Source organism: Triticum aestivum, chromosome 5B (genome assembly GCF_018294505.1).
Source record: "Triticum aestivum cultivar Chinese Spring chromosome 5B, IWGSC CS RefSeq v2.1, whole genome shotgun sequence".
Lineage (NCBI taxonomy): Eukaryota > Viridiplantae > Streptophyta > Magnoliopsida > Poales > Poaceae > Triticum > Triticum aestivum.
The window spans coordinates 670,411,974-670,423,759 of record NC_057807.1 but is presented as its reverse complement, the minus strand read 5'-3'; the positions used below and the strand labels follow the sequence as shown (position 1 = coordinate 670,423,759).

Here is an 11,786-nt window from a genome sequence, read left to right as displayed (position 1 = left end):
GAGAGGGAAGGGAGGGATGGGAGTAGGGAACGATGGAGGCGAGGCAGGACGAAACGTGGCCTCTCCTTTTCTTTTTTTCCGATGTGGGCTCTCCTTTTTTTTGACGGGACACGTGGGCTCCCCTTTTCACGCCTATTCGGTGGATGGCAGAGCTTTCGTTCGCCTCTGAAGATGTTCTCTCGTTTAATAGTAGTATAGAAAATAGATCATTATTGCATATCATATTTAATGCATTTTGTTTCGGTCCTAGAAATTCCACGCAACTCAAGGACCCACGGAGAGAGTTGGGATTTCGATATTTTCATATTTGAGTTTTCTCAAATTTTGGAAGTAGGATCATTTGATTTTATTTATTTTATCTTCAATTATTTCAATTATATATATATGAGAGAGGAAATAAAATGACTTGCCCACAATAAAGAAATACTGAGGATTTAATAAAAAATCAAATAAGATTTTATTTTGGATTTTCTGGCTATTTTATTCGAATTTAGGAAAAATGCGTGTTTTCCAAAATTGCATTTAGGCCCAAATAAATGTTCATCTAAACCGGCTTGATTTTAGAAGCCGGGGAAAATTTATTTCGGGATTTTTGGAGTCTGTTTAGTATTTCTTTCGTTTGTTTTTCTGCGCGATTTAAAAAAAAACTGGAACCGACTCCGGGCCGTACCCGAGCGGGACTCCGCCCGGGGCAGCCTTTAAATAGCGCCCGCCCGAGCCGCCCCAGCCCAACAGCGTCGCCGCCAGCCCACCCGCGCCCCCAAACCCTAACCCTAGCCACCCGCCGCCCGCGCCGCCGCCGCCGCCCGCCGCCCGACGCCGCCGCCTCGCCGGAGCCGCCGCCCGCCGCCGTCGTCGACGCACCGCCCGAGGTGCCTCGTTTTCTGCGCTGCCGTTTTTTTGAAAACCGTTCGGTTTTTCCGTCGGTTTTTTTAGATTCCATTTTTTTCGTTAGATCAGTTTTCTTCCGGTTTGGATTAATTAGCGAGCGTTCACTCGTTCGTTCGTTTTAACGAACGCGTTCATCGTTTAGATCCAGATAACGAACGTTCGTTCGTTAATCTGTTTGTCGTTTTTCTTTTTCTCGGATTTATTCCGCGATTTTTCTGATCGTGATTTCTGATCCAATTTTTGTTTTAGTATAACTTTTCGCTCGTTTATCGGAATCAGGCGATTCAAGCGCCTAGAGTTTCGTCTCGACACCCTCTTTTCGAATAATCTACTCAAACCGGTTTTTGCTTCTATAAAATTTGACTTAGGTCCAGATTAGTAATCAAAGCTTGTTTCTTTCGCCGTTTGAGTTTTGTTTCTTTGTTCGATTTGATTATTTTTGCAAACCGGAGTTCTTAAGTTGAACTTTCTGGTTAGACCTCTTATTTGAGTTTTACCCGTGCATTAGATGAGTACTTATTGTATGCTTGCTTGTTTGTTTGCTTGCATTAGAGTACCCGGACTGCGCCGCTTGCTACTTCGAATCCCTAGGTTATGCGGATTATCAGCAAGGCAAGTAACACTTTGATCATACCTCTTTACTATCCAGTTTTTATGCATTAGATCAATCCTCAAACATTGCATGATTAGGATCTAATTAAATTGTGGGTTTTGGGAAGTAGATTGAGGTAGTACCTATTACCGTTTTATTATCAAACCCTTGGGAGTTACTTCTACGTTGCTTATTATGCCATGCTACGCTAGTAGACGTGGATTGGGTGAGTGAATTTCCATGACAGATGTGAGATTGTTAATTAATGGTTTATTTAAGGTGGCAACATTAATACACATCTGGGTGGATTGAGGTACCTGGTTATTCCAGGATTGCCTGTCTAGGCACGTGGGTAGACCAGGATTGCCTGTTTTTTTATGGACCGCCACCCAGGCTCAAAGGGATCATAAGATTATTCATGGTAGAAACTTCCGTGTGCAGCCACATGCTATTATGGGCTCTAGCATAGTTGACTAAGTCGTGCGAACTCTTACAGTGGTAGACTAGCAGATGTAGGGGAAAGTAGGTGTACCGATCTACTCATCGTAAGGTGCTAGCGCTTCTGAAAGACTATGTCTCGGTCATTCGTTTCTCAGACACCATGTAGTGCGAGAAAACCAACGGAGGAGATCGAGTCATGTGGGGAAAAGTGCGCAACCTCTGCAGAGTGTATAAACTAATCATGATTAGCCGTGTCCCCGGTTATGGACATCTTGAGTATCTAGTACCTGGATTATCGTGTGAATCTCATCATGTTACTTTAATTAATATTGTTGGGTTTGTTTAATGATGATGCTTAATTGGGATTAAGGATGCTGTCAACCATTCTCAATGTTTAACAACCACCATGATAGTTAAATAATTTATTCCTTTGTAGTAGGGAAAAATTGGCTTTACGCAAAAACTGTAACCATAGAGCTATCCACCAAGCCATATATGCATGTAGTATAGCTGTACTCTTTCATCATTCTCTATGTGTTACTTTGCCAGCATATTCTATGTGCTGACCCGTTTTTGGGCTGCAACGTTCATGTTGCAGACTTTTCAGACGATGAGTAAGATGCTTTAGGATCGTGGTTTTATACTCAGTGATGCCGTTGGAGTTGATGGACTCACTTATCTTCCAAACCTTCCGCTGTTATCATTATTAGATGACCTTAAGCCATATTTATTGTAATAAGTTTCTCTTTGGAGACCTTTGATGTAATAAGTGTGTGATTGCTACTCTGTTATAAATCCTTTAAGTACTGTGCGTGTCAGCATTACTGATCCAGGGATGACACTGATGCACAGAGATCGTACTATTCGAGGTCTGGTCGCTACAAGATGGTATCAGAGCACACGCTGACTATAGGACACGATCACTAAGCAAAGACCATAGATCACTACTCTCTCTTCTCATTCTAACTCCTCATCTCTTCTATTCTTCTAGGATGGAGGATGCAAGGAACAAGTTCATGCAACCGGATGAAGATACGCCCTTTGGACGACACACTACAAGAAACTTGTTAATACATGACAGTCCTTGTCCGTCACAGATCAGCCAAAATCCGTCATGCGTCCAAATCCATGACGGAATTGAAATCCGTCATGTATATCGCGTCATAATTTGACATTGTACCTGCCATGACAGCTCTTGTCCGTCATGGATCTACACCAGGCCCGCCAAGCCCAAATTAGGTTGTGACGGAGCAAACCGTCACCGATTTACATGACGTGGATGCAACGGTGGACCCAACAAGTCGTCTACGTGGATCTGACATGGAGAGGAACATGGCCCATGTTGTAACCGGTCCAATTAGGGATTTGGCCCAATAATTTTGATGTACAATCCAACCAATTAGTTGTTTATCTTTGTCCTGCCCTATTTTTTTAGTCCAACCTATTAGCCCCATTTTTTGTACAGCCCATTTTCTCATTAACACAATTTGTAGCAAGACAACCAAACTATATTCCTTCAAAAAATAGCAATAGTTTACATGACAATACAAATTTCCAACAATCAAATCTGATTTGAAAAAGCAAAGCTAATATCAAAACATCCCGAGCACATCTAGAAAGCGCTATAAGTTTTTTTTTTGTAAAGAGTGAGTTACATGACTTAAAAAGAAAATGCACTGCTAGCTAATTTTAATCTCCAACAACAACGATTGAAGGCAGCTTCCAGACCCAAGTAATTCCTGCTAAAAAACTTCAGTCTCTAGTAACATGGATTAACTGCCAAACCTGTGTAGAATCAGAACACATTCAAAATTATAATATGTTATAAAAAGCAAGCTCCCAAATGAATACAGATAGTAATATTAGTTGATTTTCCAAGCAATCATCCATGGACACACCACTACTATACTAAGGTACCACGTAAATGTGTGCAACACACGTGAAAACAAGCAAAATTAGTCCAAAGAAAGCTGCATCAAATGAAAGTATAATCGAGTTATCCTACAAGTGACAACAAACACACATCACAGAACTAAAAGTGCAGCAGTCGGTGCAGCCATTGGTTCTGGACCGAATAAACAGTAAGTGCATGGGGCTAACCCATTATAAGGTATGGTTAAGTAAACAAATTGGCATGTGCTGGCAAGTTATATTGCCTACTGTGAGGATTTAAACTAGCTAATGACACGTCTGGTTACGAATACACATTGATTTCTATACATATTAGATGGAACATAAAGCTGCAAGAATATGGATGATAAGCTGCCCAAAGTAAATACTTAGTGTAAAGGTGTAGTGTACGCTGTACCTATATTAATATGGCCCTTGTAAATACTTAGTGTAAAGGCGAAACAACAACAGTTATACTCCACCACAGGAACAAAATTAAAATGAGCCAGGGAATGCAAAAAAATTAAAATGAGCCAGGGAATGATAATTTACAAAATGATACAGATTATAAACAGTAAACTAATAATTTGCTCCTAGAGCTAAATCATTTCCATGGAAAGCAAACATGATAATACTAAGGGTTCCGCCTTTCGATCAAACAACATGTAAATGTACCACCCACCTGTTCCAAACAGATTAGCTAAAGGGGTCACGACTAACAAGGATAACTGAAGAAATGAAAACTATCGGACAGTAAGCCCATCATTACAAGGGCCTAGAAACCAAAATTTATTCATATATATTTTCAGTCAAAGTTAAACCAAATTGATATGTACAAACTGAACCAAAGCATGGTTCTTATTCATATTTATCTATAGATGTAGGCGCCATCCAGATTGTTTCAGTCAAAATTAAAACATATGTATGTATGTACAGATGTAAATGTCATCCAGATTTTGGGTAGAGGGGGGAGGGAAAAGGAGGATCACCATGTCCACATTGCAAGTGTTCAGTCCAGCAGGAGGCGAATCCACACACATGAGGATGACCTGTACATCGCCAGATGGGTGGTCGGCGTTTGGGGCAGGGTTGCCCGAGCTGTACCGGCGCGCGTCCTTGGAGATAGAGGACGAGAAGGAGCACTGATGTTCGCCGCCGTCATCGTCGGGACAAGGCCATCACGCTCGCGCTCGTCCCAAACATGCTGCTGCGTGCGCTGCGTCAGCACATCCTGCAAGAGGAGGGCCTCCGCGCCGTCTTGTTCCAGGAGCACCATCCAGCAGGCGCCGGAGCCGCGCAGGCGCCAAACATTTGATTTCTGAAGGTTCACGTCCCTTTCACCCGTAGGTGCTTGGTCTAGTTAAAAAAACAGAATTAGCTACTCGGTTATGCATGGTATTTCTCAGAAAATAAGTAGAGTATTGAGTGGAAACCTATACAGAGACCCTCATAGCAAGGGTTTCAGCAGCATCCGACCCCTTCCCCTGGCACTTGCAGCACCTTCCTTCTTCTCACCATCCTACAAGCAAAAAAAATGTGTCCATTTCAGACCCAATTGTAATACAACCAGAGAACCCAAATGACCAATTGATGTCCCCAACGCCATTTTCAGTTCAACCAGATCCAATTACTATAGCAATTACTAAAATAGAGGCATACAGATCTAAAGATTTTAACAAAACAACAAGCAATTGGTGGCCTAGGTTGTTGTTTTAGCAGCAAACAGAGGCATGCAATTGTAAAGAGGGAAAGTAGCAGAGGCATACCATAAGCAACGTGGTCGAACAGGAACCAAGATGGCAAACCCTCGCTCCTCAGGTGCATCCCGTTCTTCCCTTTCCTCCCTGCAGCACCCTCACTCCTCTCCTTGCATAGAGTTCGTGGTGCAGGTGCCTGTGTGAGGAAGAGAAACAAGAGAAAATGCATGCCTCAGGGAAGAAAATGGAAGAAGGGCAGATCGAAGAGGAGAAGAGATAAGGGGGCGGATCTGGATGGGGGGCAGAGCAGCGGAGCTTTACATCAGCGTCCATGGCATCTCCTCACGCGCGGCCAAGCAGAAGCAACGTGAGGAAGAAATCCTCCTGTCCCACACCGGCAAAGCCTATAGCCTTTGCGAGGAGGGAGAGGTGCCTGCGGCCATCGCAGATCTAGCTGCCGCTAGGCCACCGCCATGGCTGGTCGATCTCCCTCTCCTCTCTAAGGAGGGGAGGGGAGCGAAGGGAGGGGGAGACGGAGACGGTGGGAGGACGGCGGCTTGGGGGACACCGGCGGAGATGTGAGGGCGCCGGTGGGTGGCGTATCTAAATCGAGAGCAGGAGGAGAGAGGGAGAGGTGGCGGCGCCTGGGTGGATAGGGTTTTTGCGGTGGGGGAGGGAGGCGCGAGGTGTGTATAAATGGGTTGGCTCCGATTTTTTTCACAGCGTGCGTAAACGACTTGAATGTTTTATTCTCCGCGCGCTTTCCTTCAAAACTATTTCAAACTTTTTTTAAGGGATACTAGGATTTTATACAACGTTTAAAATTTCTGGAATACATGTATTATCTGGTAATTTGGTATCTTTACCTTTTTGATACTGGGCGAGCTTCATATTGTCCTCGTGTGTGTCTGCTATACTAATATATTCAAATTGGTGCTATTTAATCTCATTACGATTCTTTCTTGTTTAACATTATTACATATTCAAATTACAATGTAACTCAAATGGTGACGCCACATCAACAGGAGCAAGGTCATGATGTTGTATAAAGGAAAAATTAACTAGTCCTGTTTGGTCGATCCATGACAGTTTTCGTGACGGTACTTCCATGTTTGTCATGAGGGGGCTGCCCTACTTGGGCCCAAATGCATCTTGCTAATTGGTGACGGTTTCCGTGACAGATTTCTAGAATGTCACCAGAAATCCGTCATGGATTAACAGATTTCTTGTAGTGACACCTGAAGGAAGTAACCAAGTACTTGAAGATCGGAGTACCAAGCTTCACCGGAACCTATAACGCCACCTTACCCGAAGAGGAGCGCTGGATGATTCAAGTTCAAGTTCCAGGAAGGACGTTCATGCCAGTCACTGAGCCTATAGAGTTTTCCTTTGATGCACCAACCTGGAGTTTAGGGAAGAGCATGGCAGCTCACATCACCATGGGACGCATTGGAGAAGTTTATCACAAGGAGCTTAAGGATACTACATACCAGATTTGTGGATGCCGAGATGAGCAATGGGAGATGGTCAACAACCAGGAAAGACAGATCAGTTGCAGCTTTCATCCAGGAGTTAAACCAGCACATTCGACGCCAGGAGAACCAGATGTGTGCAGGCATGAGGGATCTGAAGAAAGCCATGACCAAGATCACGGAACTGGAGGAAGAACTCAAGTCTACACGCGATGGATATGAGGAGGAAATATCAACTGTAGTCGAGAAGAATGATGATCTGAAGAAGAAGCTAAGAGTGTTCATGGGATTTCCAGCAACTGGAGAAGACGAAGATCGCACTTGCCCCGAGAATTACATCATCATCGACGATACCGAATCGGACCCAGATGATAGTGATGATGACTATGTTGATGAAGCTGGAGCAGATATCATGGAGTCTTCATCGGAGCAGTTTTTCTAGTAGACCACCATAAAGTAGTAGAATTTCCCTCCATGTATCTATTATAGTCTGAGCACTATGTAACAATAGATAGACCGTTGTATGCCCTTGCTTGTTTGAATGAAGTGTTTTGATTGCAATTTGCCTCATGTGCATATGGGTAGTGTTTTCCCTCTAGACCTCATTCTATTCTGTATTCTCGTCTTTTCTAAACCCTCAGATGCCTCCGAGACGTGACAACGGATTTGCTTTCCCATCAGAACTCACCCAGTTGATCCAGCAGCAGAATGCATTGATGCAGATACTAGTCCAAAATCAGAATCAGGGGAACAACAACAACAACAATCCACCACCACCACCTGTTGATCACTTAACCCGTTTTCTTAGACTAAATCCGCCGGTGTTCTCCAGTAGAACCGAGCCGATTGTTGCAGATGATTGGCTTCGCAAGACAGCCAGGGAGTTGATCACTGCAGGATGCACAGATGCAGAGAAGGTGCGATTTGTCGCACATCAGCTTGAGGGACCCGCAGCATCATGGTGGGAGAATTTCACAGCCACTTATCCAGCAGACACTGTCACATGGGATCTGTTTCAGCAGGCTTTTCATACTGCCCATGTTTCAGTAGGAGCTATGGCCATGAAGAAGCGTGAGTTTCGCAACTTGCTCCAGGGAGGAAGATCAGTTGGCCAGTATGTGGATGATTTCAGTAAGCTAGCACGTTATGCCTCAGATGATGTCGCTACGGATGCAGCTAAACAAGAGAGATTTCTAGAAGGGCTGAATGATGAGCTGAGCATGCAGTTGATGGTAGCAAGTTTCAACAACTACTAGGAGTTGGTAGATCGTGCTCTCATGATTGAAGGGAAGTAGCAGCAGATTGAAAACCGCAAGAGGAAGTATGGACAAGGGAAGTACAATTCTGGAGCTCAGCAGAAGCCCCGTTTTACTCCGAAGTCAGGAGGACAGTTTTAGCATACCCATGGAGGAGGTAGCTCGCACAATCACAATGGTCCCAAGAATGGTACCGGGAATGGAGGAAGTAGTACCCAGAACCGTACCAACCCCTCAACACCAGCCAAGAAAGATCTGAGTCAAGTCACTTGTTTTAAGTGCCAGAAGACCGGACATTATGCCAATGAATGTCCTGAAGGCCAGACAGGGAATGGCAATGGAAGCTCTGGGAAGAAGCTGAACCCTTTCAACAGAGGACAAGTGAACCACGTTAGCGTGGAGGAGGTTGAAGCTTAGCCAGATGCAGTAATAGGTAAGTTCTTGGTTAAGTCATTTACTGCACTCGTTCTTTTTGATACTGGTGCATCGCATTCATACATATCAAGGGGATTTGTGGATAAATATAGACTGCCCACTAGGGTTCTAAAAACACCCATGCTAGTAACCTCACCAGGAGCAGAGTATATGGCCAGTTGAGGATGTTTTCAGGTTCCGTTGGGTATAGGCAAGCATGTTTTCCCCTCGGATTTAATCATTTTGGAATCCCAAGGTTTGGATGTGATTCTGGGTATGGATTGGCTATCAATGTATGGAGGAAACATTGATTGCGCCAGTAAGTCGATTCTGCTTACTACCCCAGAAGGGAAAAGGATAAGGTATGTATCAAGGCATGAGCCGAGGAGGATGCACGTAAATTCCTTATCAGGAGTTGTGTAGGAGGAAGTACTAGTAGTGAAGGATTTTTCGGATGTATTTCCAGAGAAGTTGCCAGGCATGCCACCAGACAGAGACATTGAGTTTTTGATCGAGCTTTTGCCAGGCACAGGGCCAATATCCAAGAGACCATACAGGATGCCCGCAAAAGATGTGGAGGAGATTAAAAGTCAGATTAAGGAGTTACTGGATAAAGGATACATTCGCCCAAGTTCTTCACCTTGGGGATCACCAGTACTTCTAGTGGAGAAGAAGGACGGATCGTTAAGGATGGTTGTTGATTATCGAGGATTAAATGCGGTAACCATCAAGAATAAGTACCCACTGCCAATGATCAATGATCTGTTTGACCGACTACAAGGATCAAAGGTGTTTTCCAAGATCGATTTGCGATCAGGATACCATCAGTTGAAGATTCGAGAACAGGATATACCCAAGACAACTTTTACTACTAGGTATGGGCTGTATGAGTATATTCTTATGTCATTTGGTCTGACTAACGCACCTTCATATTTCATGAACATGATGAACACAATATTTATAGAGTTTCTGGATAAGTTCGTCGTGGTGTTCATTGATGACATCTTGGTCTACTCGAAGAACGAAGAGGAGCATAAGGAGCACTTGCGTTTGGTATTGGAGAAGCTCAGAGAACACCAGCTATATGCCAAGTTTAGCAAATGTGAGTTCTGGTTGAAGGAAGTTGGATTCCTCGGACATGTTATATCCGGAGAGGGTATAGCAGTAGACCCCACCAAGGTTGTCACCGTGACTAATTGGGAAGCACCAACGACAGTTGGGGAGATCAGAAGTTTTCTTAGACTGGCAGGATACTACCGGAAATTCATTGAGAATTTTTCAAGGATTGCAAAGCCCATGACGGAGTTGTTGAAGAAGGATATCAAGTTCAATTGGACCGAGGAATGTGAGGCCAGTTTCCAGGAATTAAAGAAACGTCTAGTTACCTCACCAGTGTTAATTCTGCCAGATCAGACTAATGATTATGAGGTGTATTGCGATGCTTCATGTCGAGGACTTGGAGCAGTACTTATGCAGGAAGGAAGAGTTGTTTCGTATGCGTCACGACAGCTTAAACCTCATGAATTGAATTACGCCACACATGATTTGGAGTTAGCAGCCGTAGTGCATGCATTGAAGACATGGAGACATTTTCTTATCGGAAATCATTGTGAGGTGTACACGGATCACAAGAGTTTGAAGTACATCTTCACGCAAAAAGAGTTAAACCTTAGGCAAAGGAGATGGTTGGAACTCATCAAGGATTATGATATGAGATTGCAGTATCACCCCGGAAAAAGGCTAACATAGTAGCCGACGCGTTGAGCCGTAAGAGCCATGTTAATACACTCATGACCGCATGACTGCCAAAGGAGTTAGCCGAGGACTTTTGCGAGCTATGTTTGGAGATAGTTCCGAGAGGCTATGTAGCAACATTGGGAATTCAGTCGACTTTGATGGATAAGATCAGAGAAGCTCAAAAGACCGATAAGGAGATTGCAGAGATAAAGGAGAGGTTGAACAAGGGAAAAGCCAAGGGATTTCATGAGGATGAGCACGATACCCTCTAGTTTGAGGACCGCGTTTATGTACCCAATGACCCTGAGATCAGGAAGTTGATTTTGCAAGAGGCCCATGATTCGCCGTATTCAATTCACCCAGGGAATACCAAGATGTACTTGGATTTGAAGGAGACTTTCTGGTGGACCGGAATGAAGAAGGACATTGCCGAGTATGTAGCAGTTTGTGATGTATGTCAGAGGATAAAGGCAGAGCATCAGAAGCCAGCAGGATTGTTGCAACCATTGCCGATACCCGAATGGAAGTGGGATAAGCTAGGCATGGATTTTATTACGGGATTGCCCAAGACTCGTTCAGGCTATGACTCGATTTGGGTGGTAGTCGATCGTTTGACGAAGGTAGCTCATTTCATCCCAGTGAAGACTACTTACACCAGTGCCAAATTGGCCAAGATTTACATGACCAGGATTGTATGTCTGCATGGAGTTCCAAGGAGCATTGTATCAGACAGAGGAACCCAATTCACCTCAAAGTTCTGGAATCAGTTGCACGAAACCTTGGGTACCAGGCTAGAGTTCAGTACCGCTTTTCATCCACAGACAGATGGACAGACCGAAAGAGTCAATCAGATTTTAGAGGACATGCTGAGAGCTTGTGCACTAGATTATGGATCTAGTTGGAATGACAATTTGCCATATGCAGAGTTCTCTTACAACAACAGTTATCAATCCAGTTTGAAGATGGCCCCTTTAGAAGCCTTATACGGAAGGAGGTGCAGAACCCCGTTGTCTTGGGACGAAGTTGGAGACCGTCAGTTGTTTGGACCAGATTTGATTAAGGAGTCTAAACGGAAAATGAAGTTGATTCGCTACAGGCTCAAGGTAGCCCAGTCCAGGCAGAAAAGCTATGCTGATGCAAAACACAAGGAGACAGTTTACGAAGTTGGGGATAGAGTTTACCTTCGGGTATCTCCACTTCGAGGAGTTAAGCGTTTTGGTGTTAAAGGAAAGTTAGCGCCGCGTTTTGTGGGACCATACAAAGTTTTGGAACATATGGAAGAGGTTGCCTACAAGTTGGAATTACCTGAAGGATTGTCAGGAGTTCACGACGTGTTCCACGTCTCCCAGTTGAAGAGGTGCCACGCAGAGATGGCTGATATACCGCTAAGAGATAC

At 44.1% G+C, this 11,786-nt stretch overlaps 1 long non-coding RNA gene across 1 annotated transcript; it reads right to left on the bottom strand.

Moving 5' to 3' along the window:
• Positions 1 to 4,628: 4,628 nt before the first annotated feature.
• On the bottom strand, positions 4,629 to 6,098 carry LOC123117542 (uncharacterized). Its single transcript, XR_006457410.1, has 3 exons — positions 5,581 to 6,098; positions 5,248 to 5,333; positions 4,629 to 5,170 (listed from the first exon to the last, which is right to left on the bottom strand). It is a non-coding gene; the product is annotated as an uncharacterized lncRNA (long non-coding RNA).
• Positions 6,099 to 11,786: the final 5,688 nt, after the last annotated feature.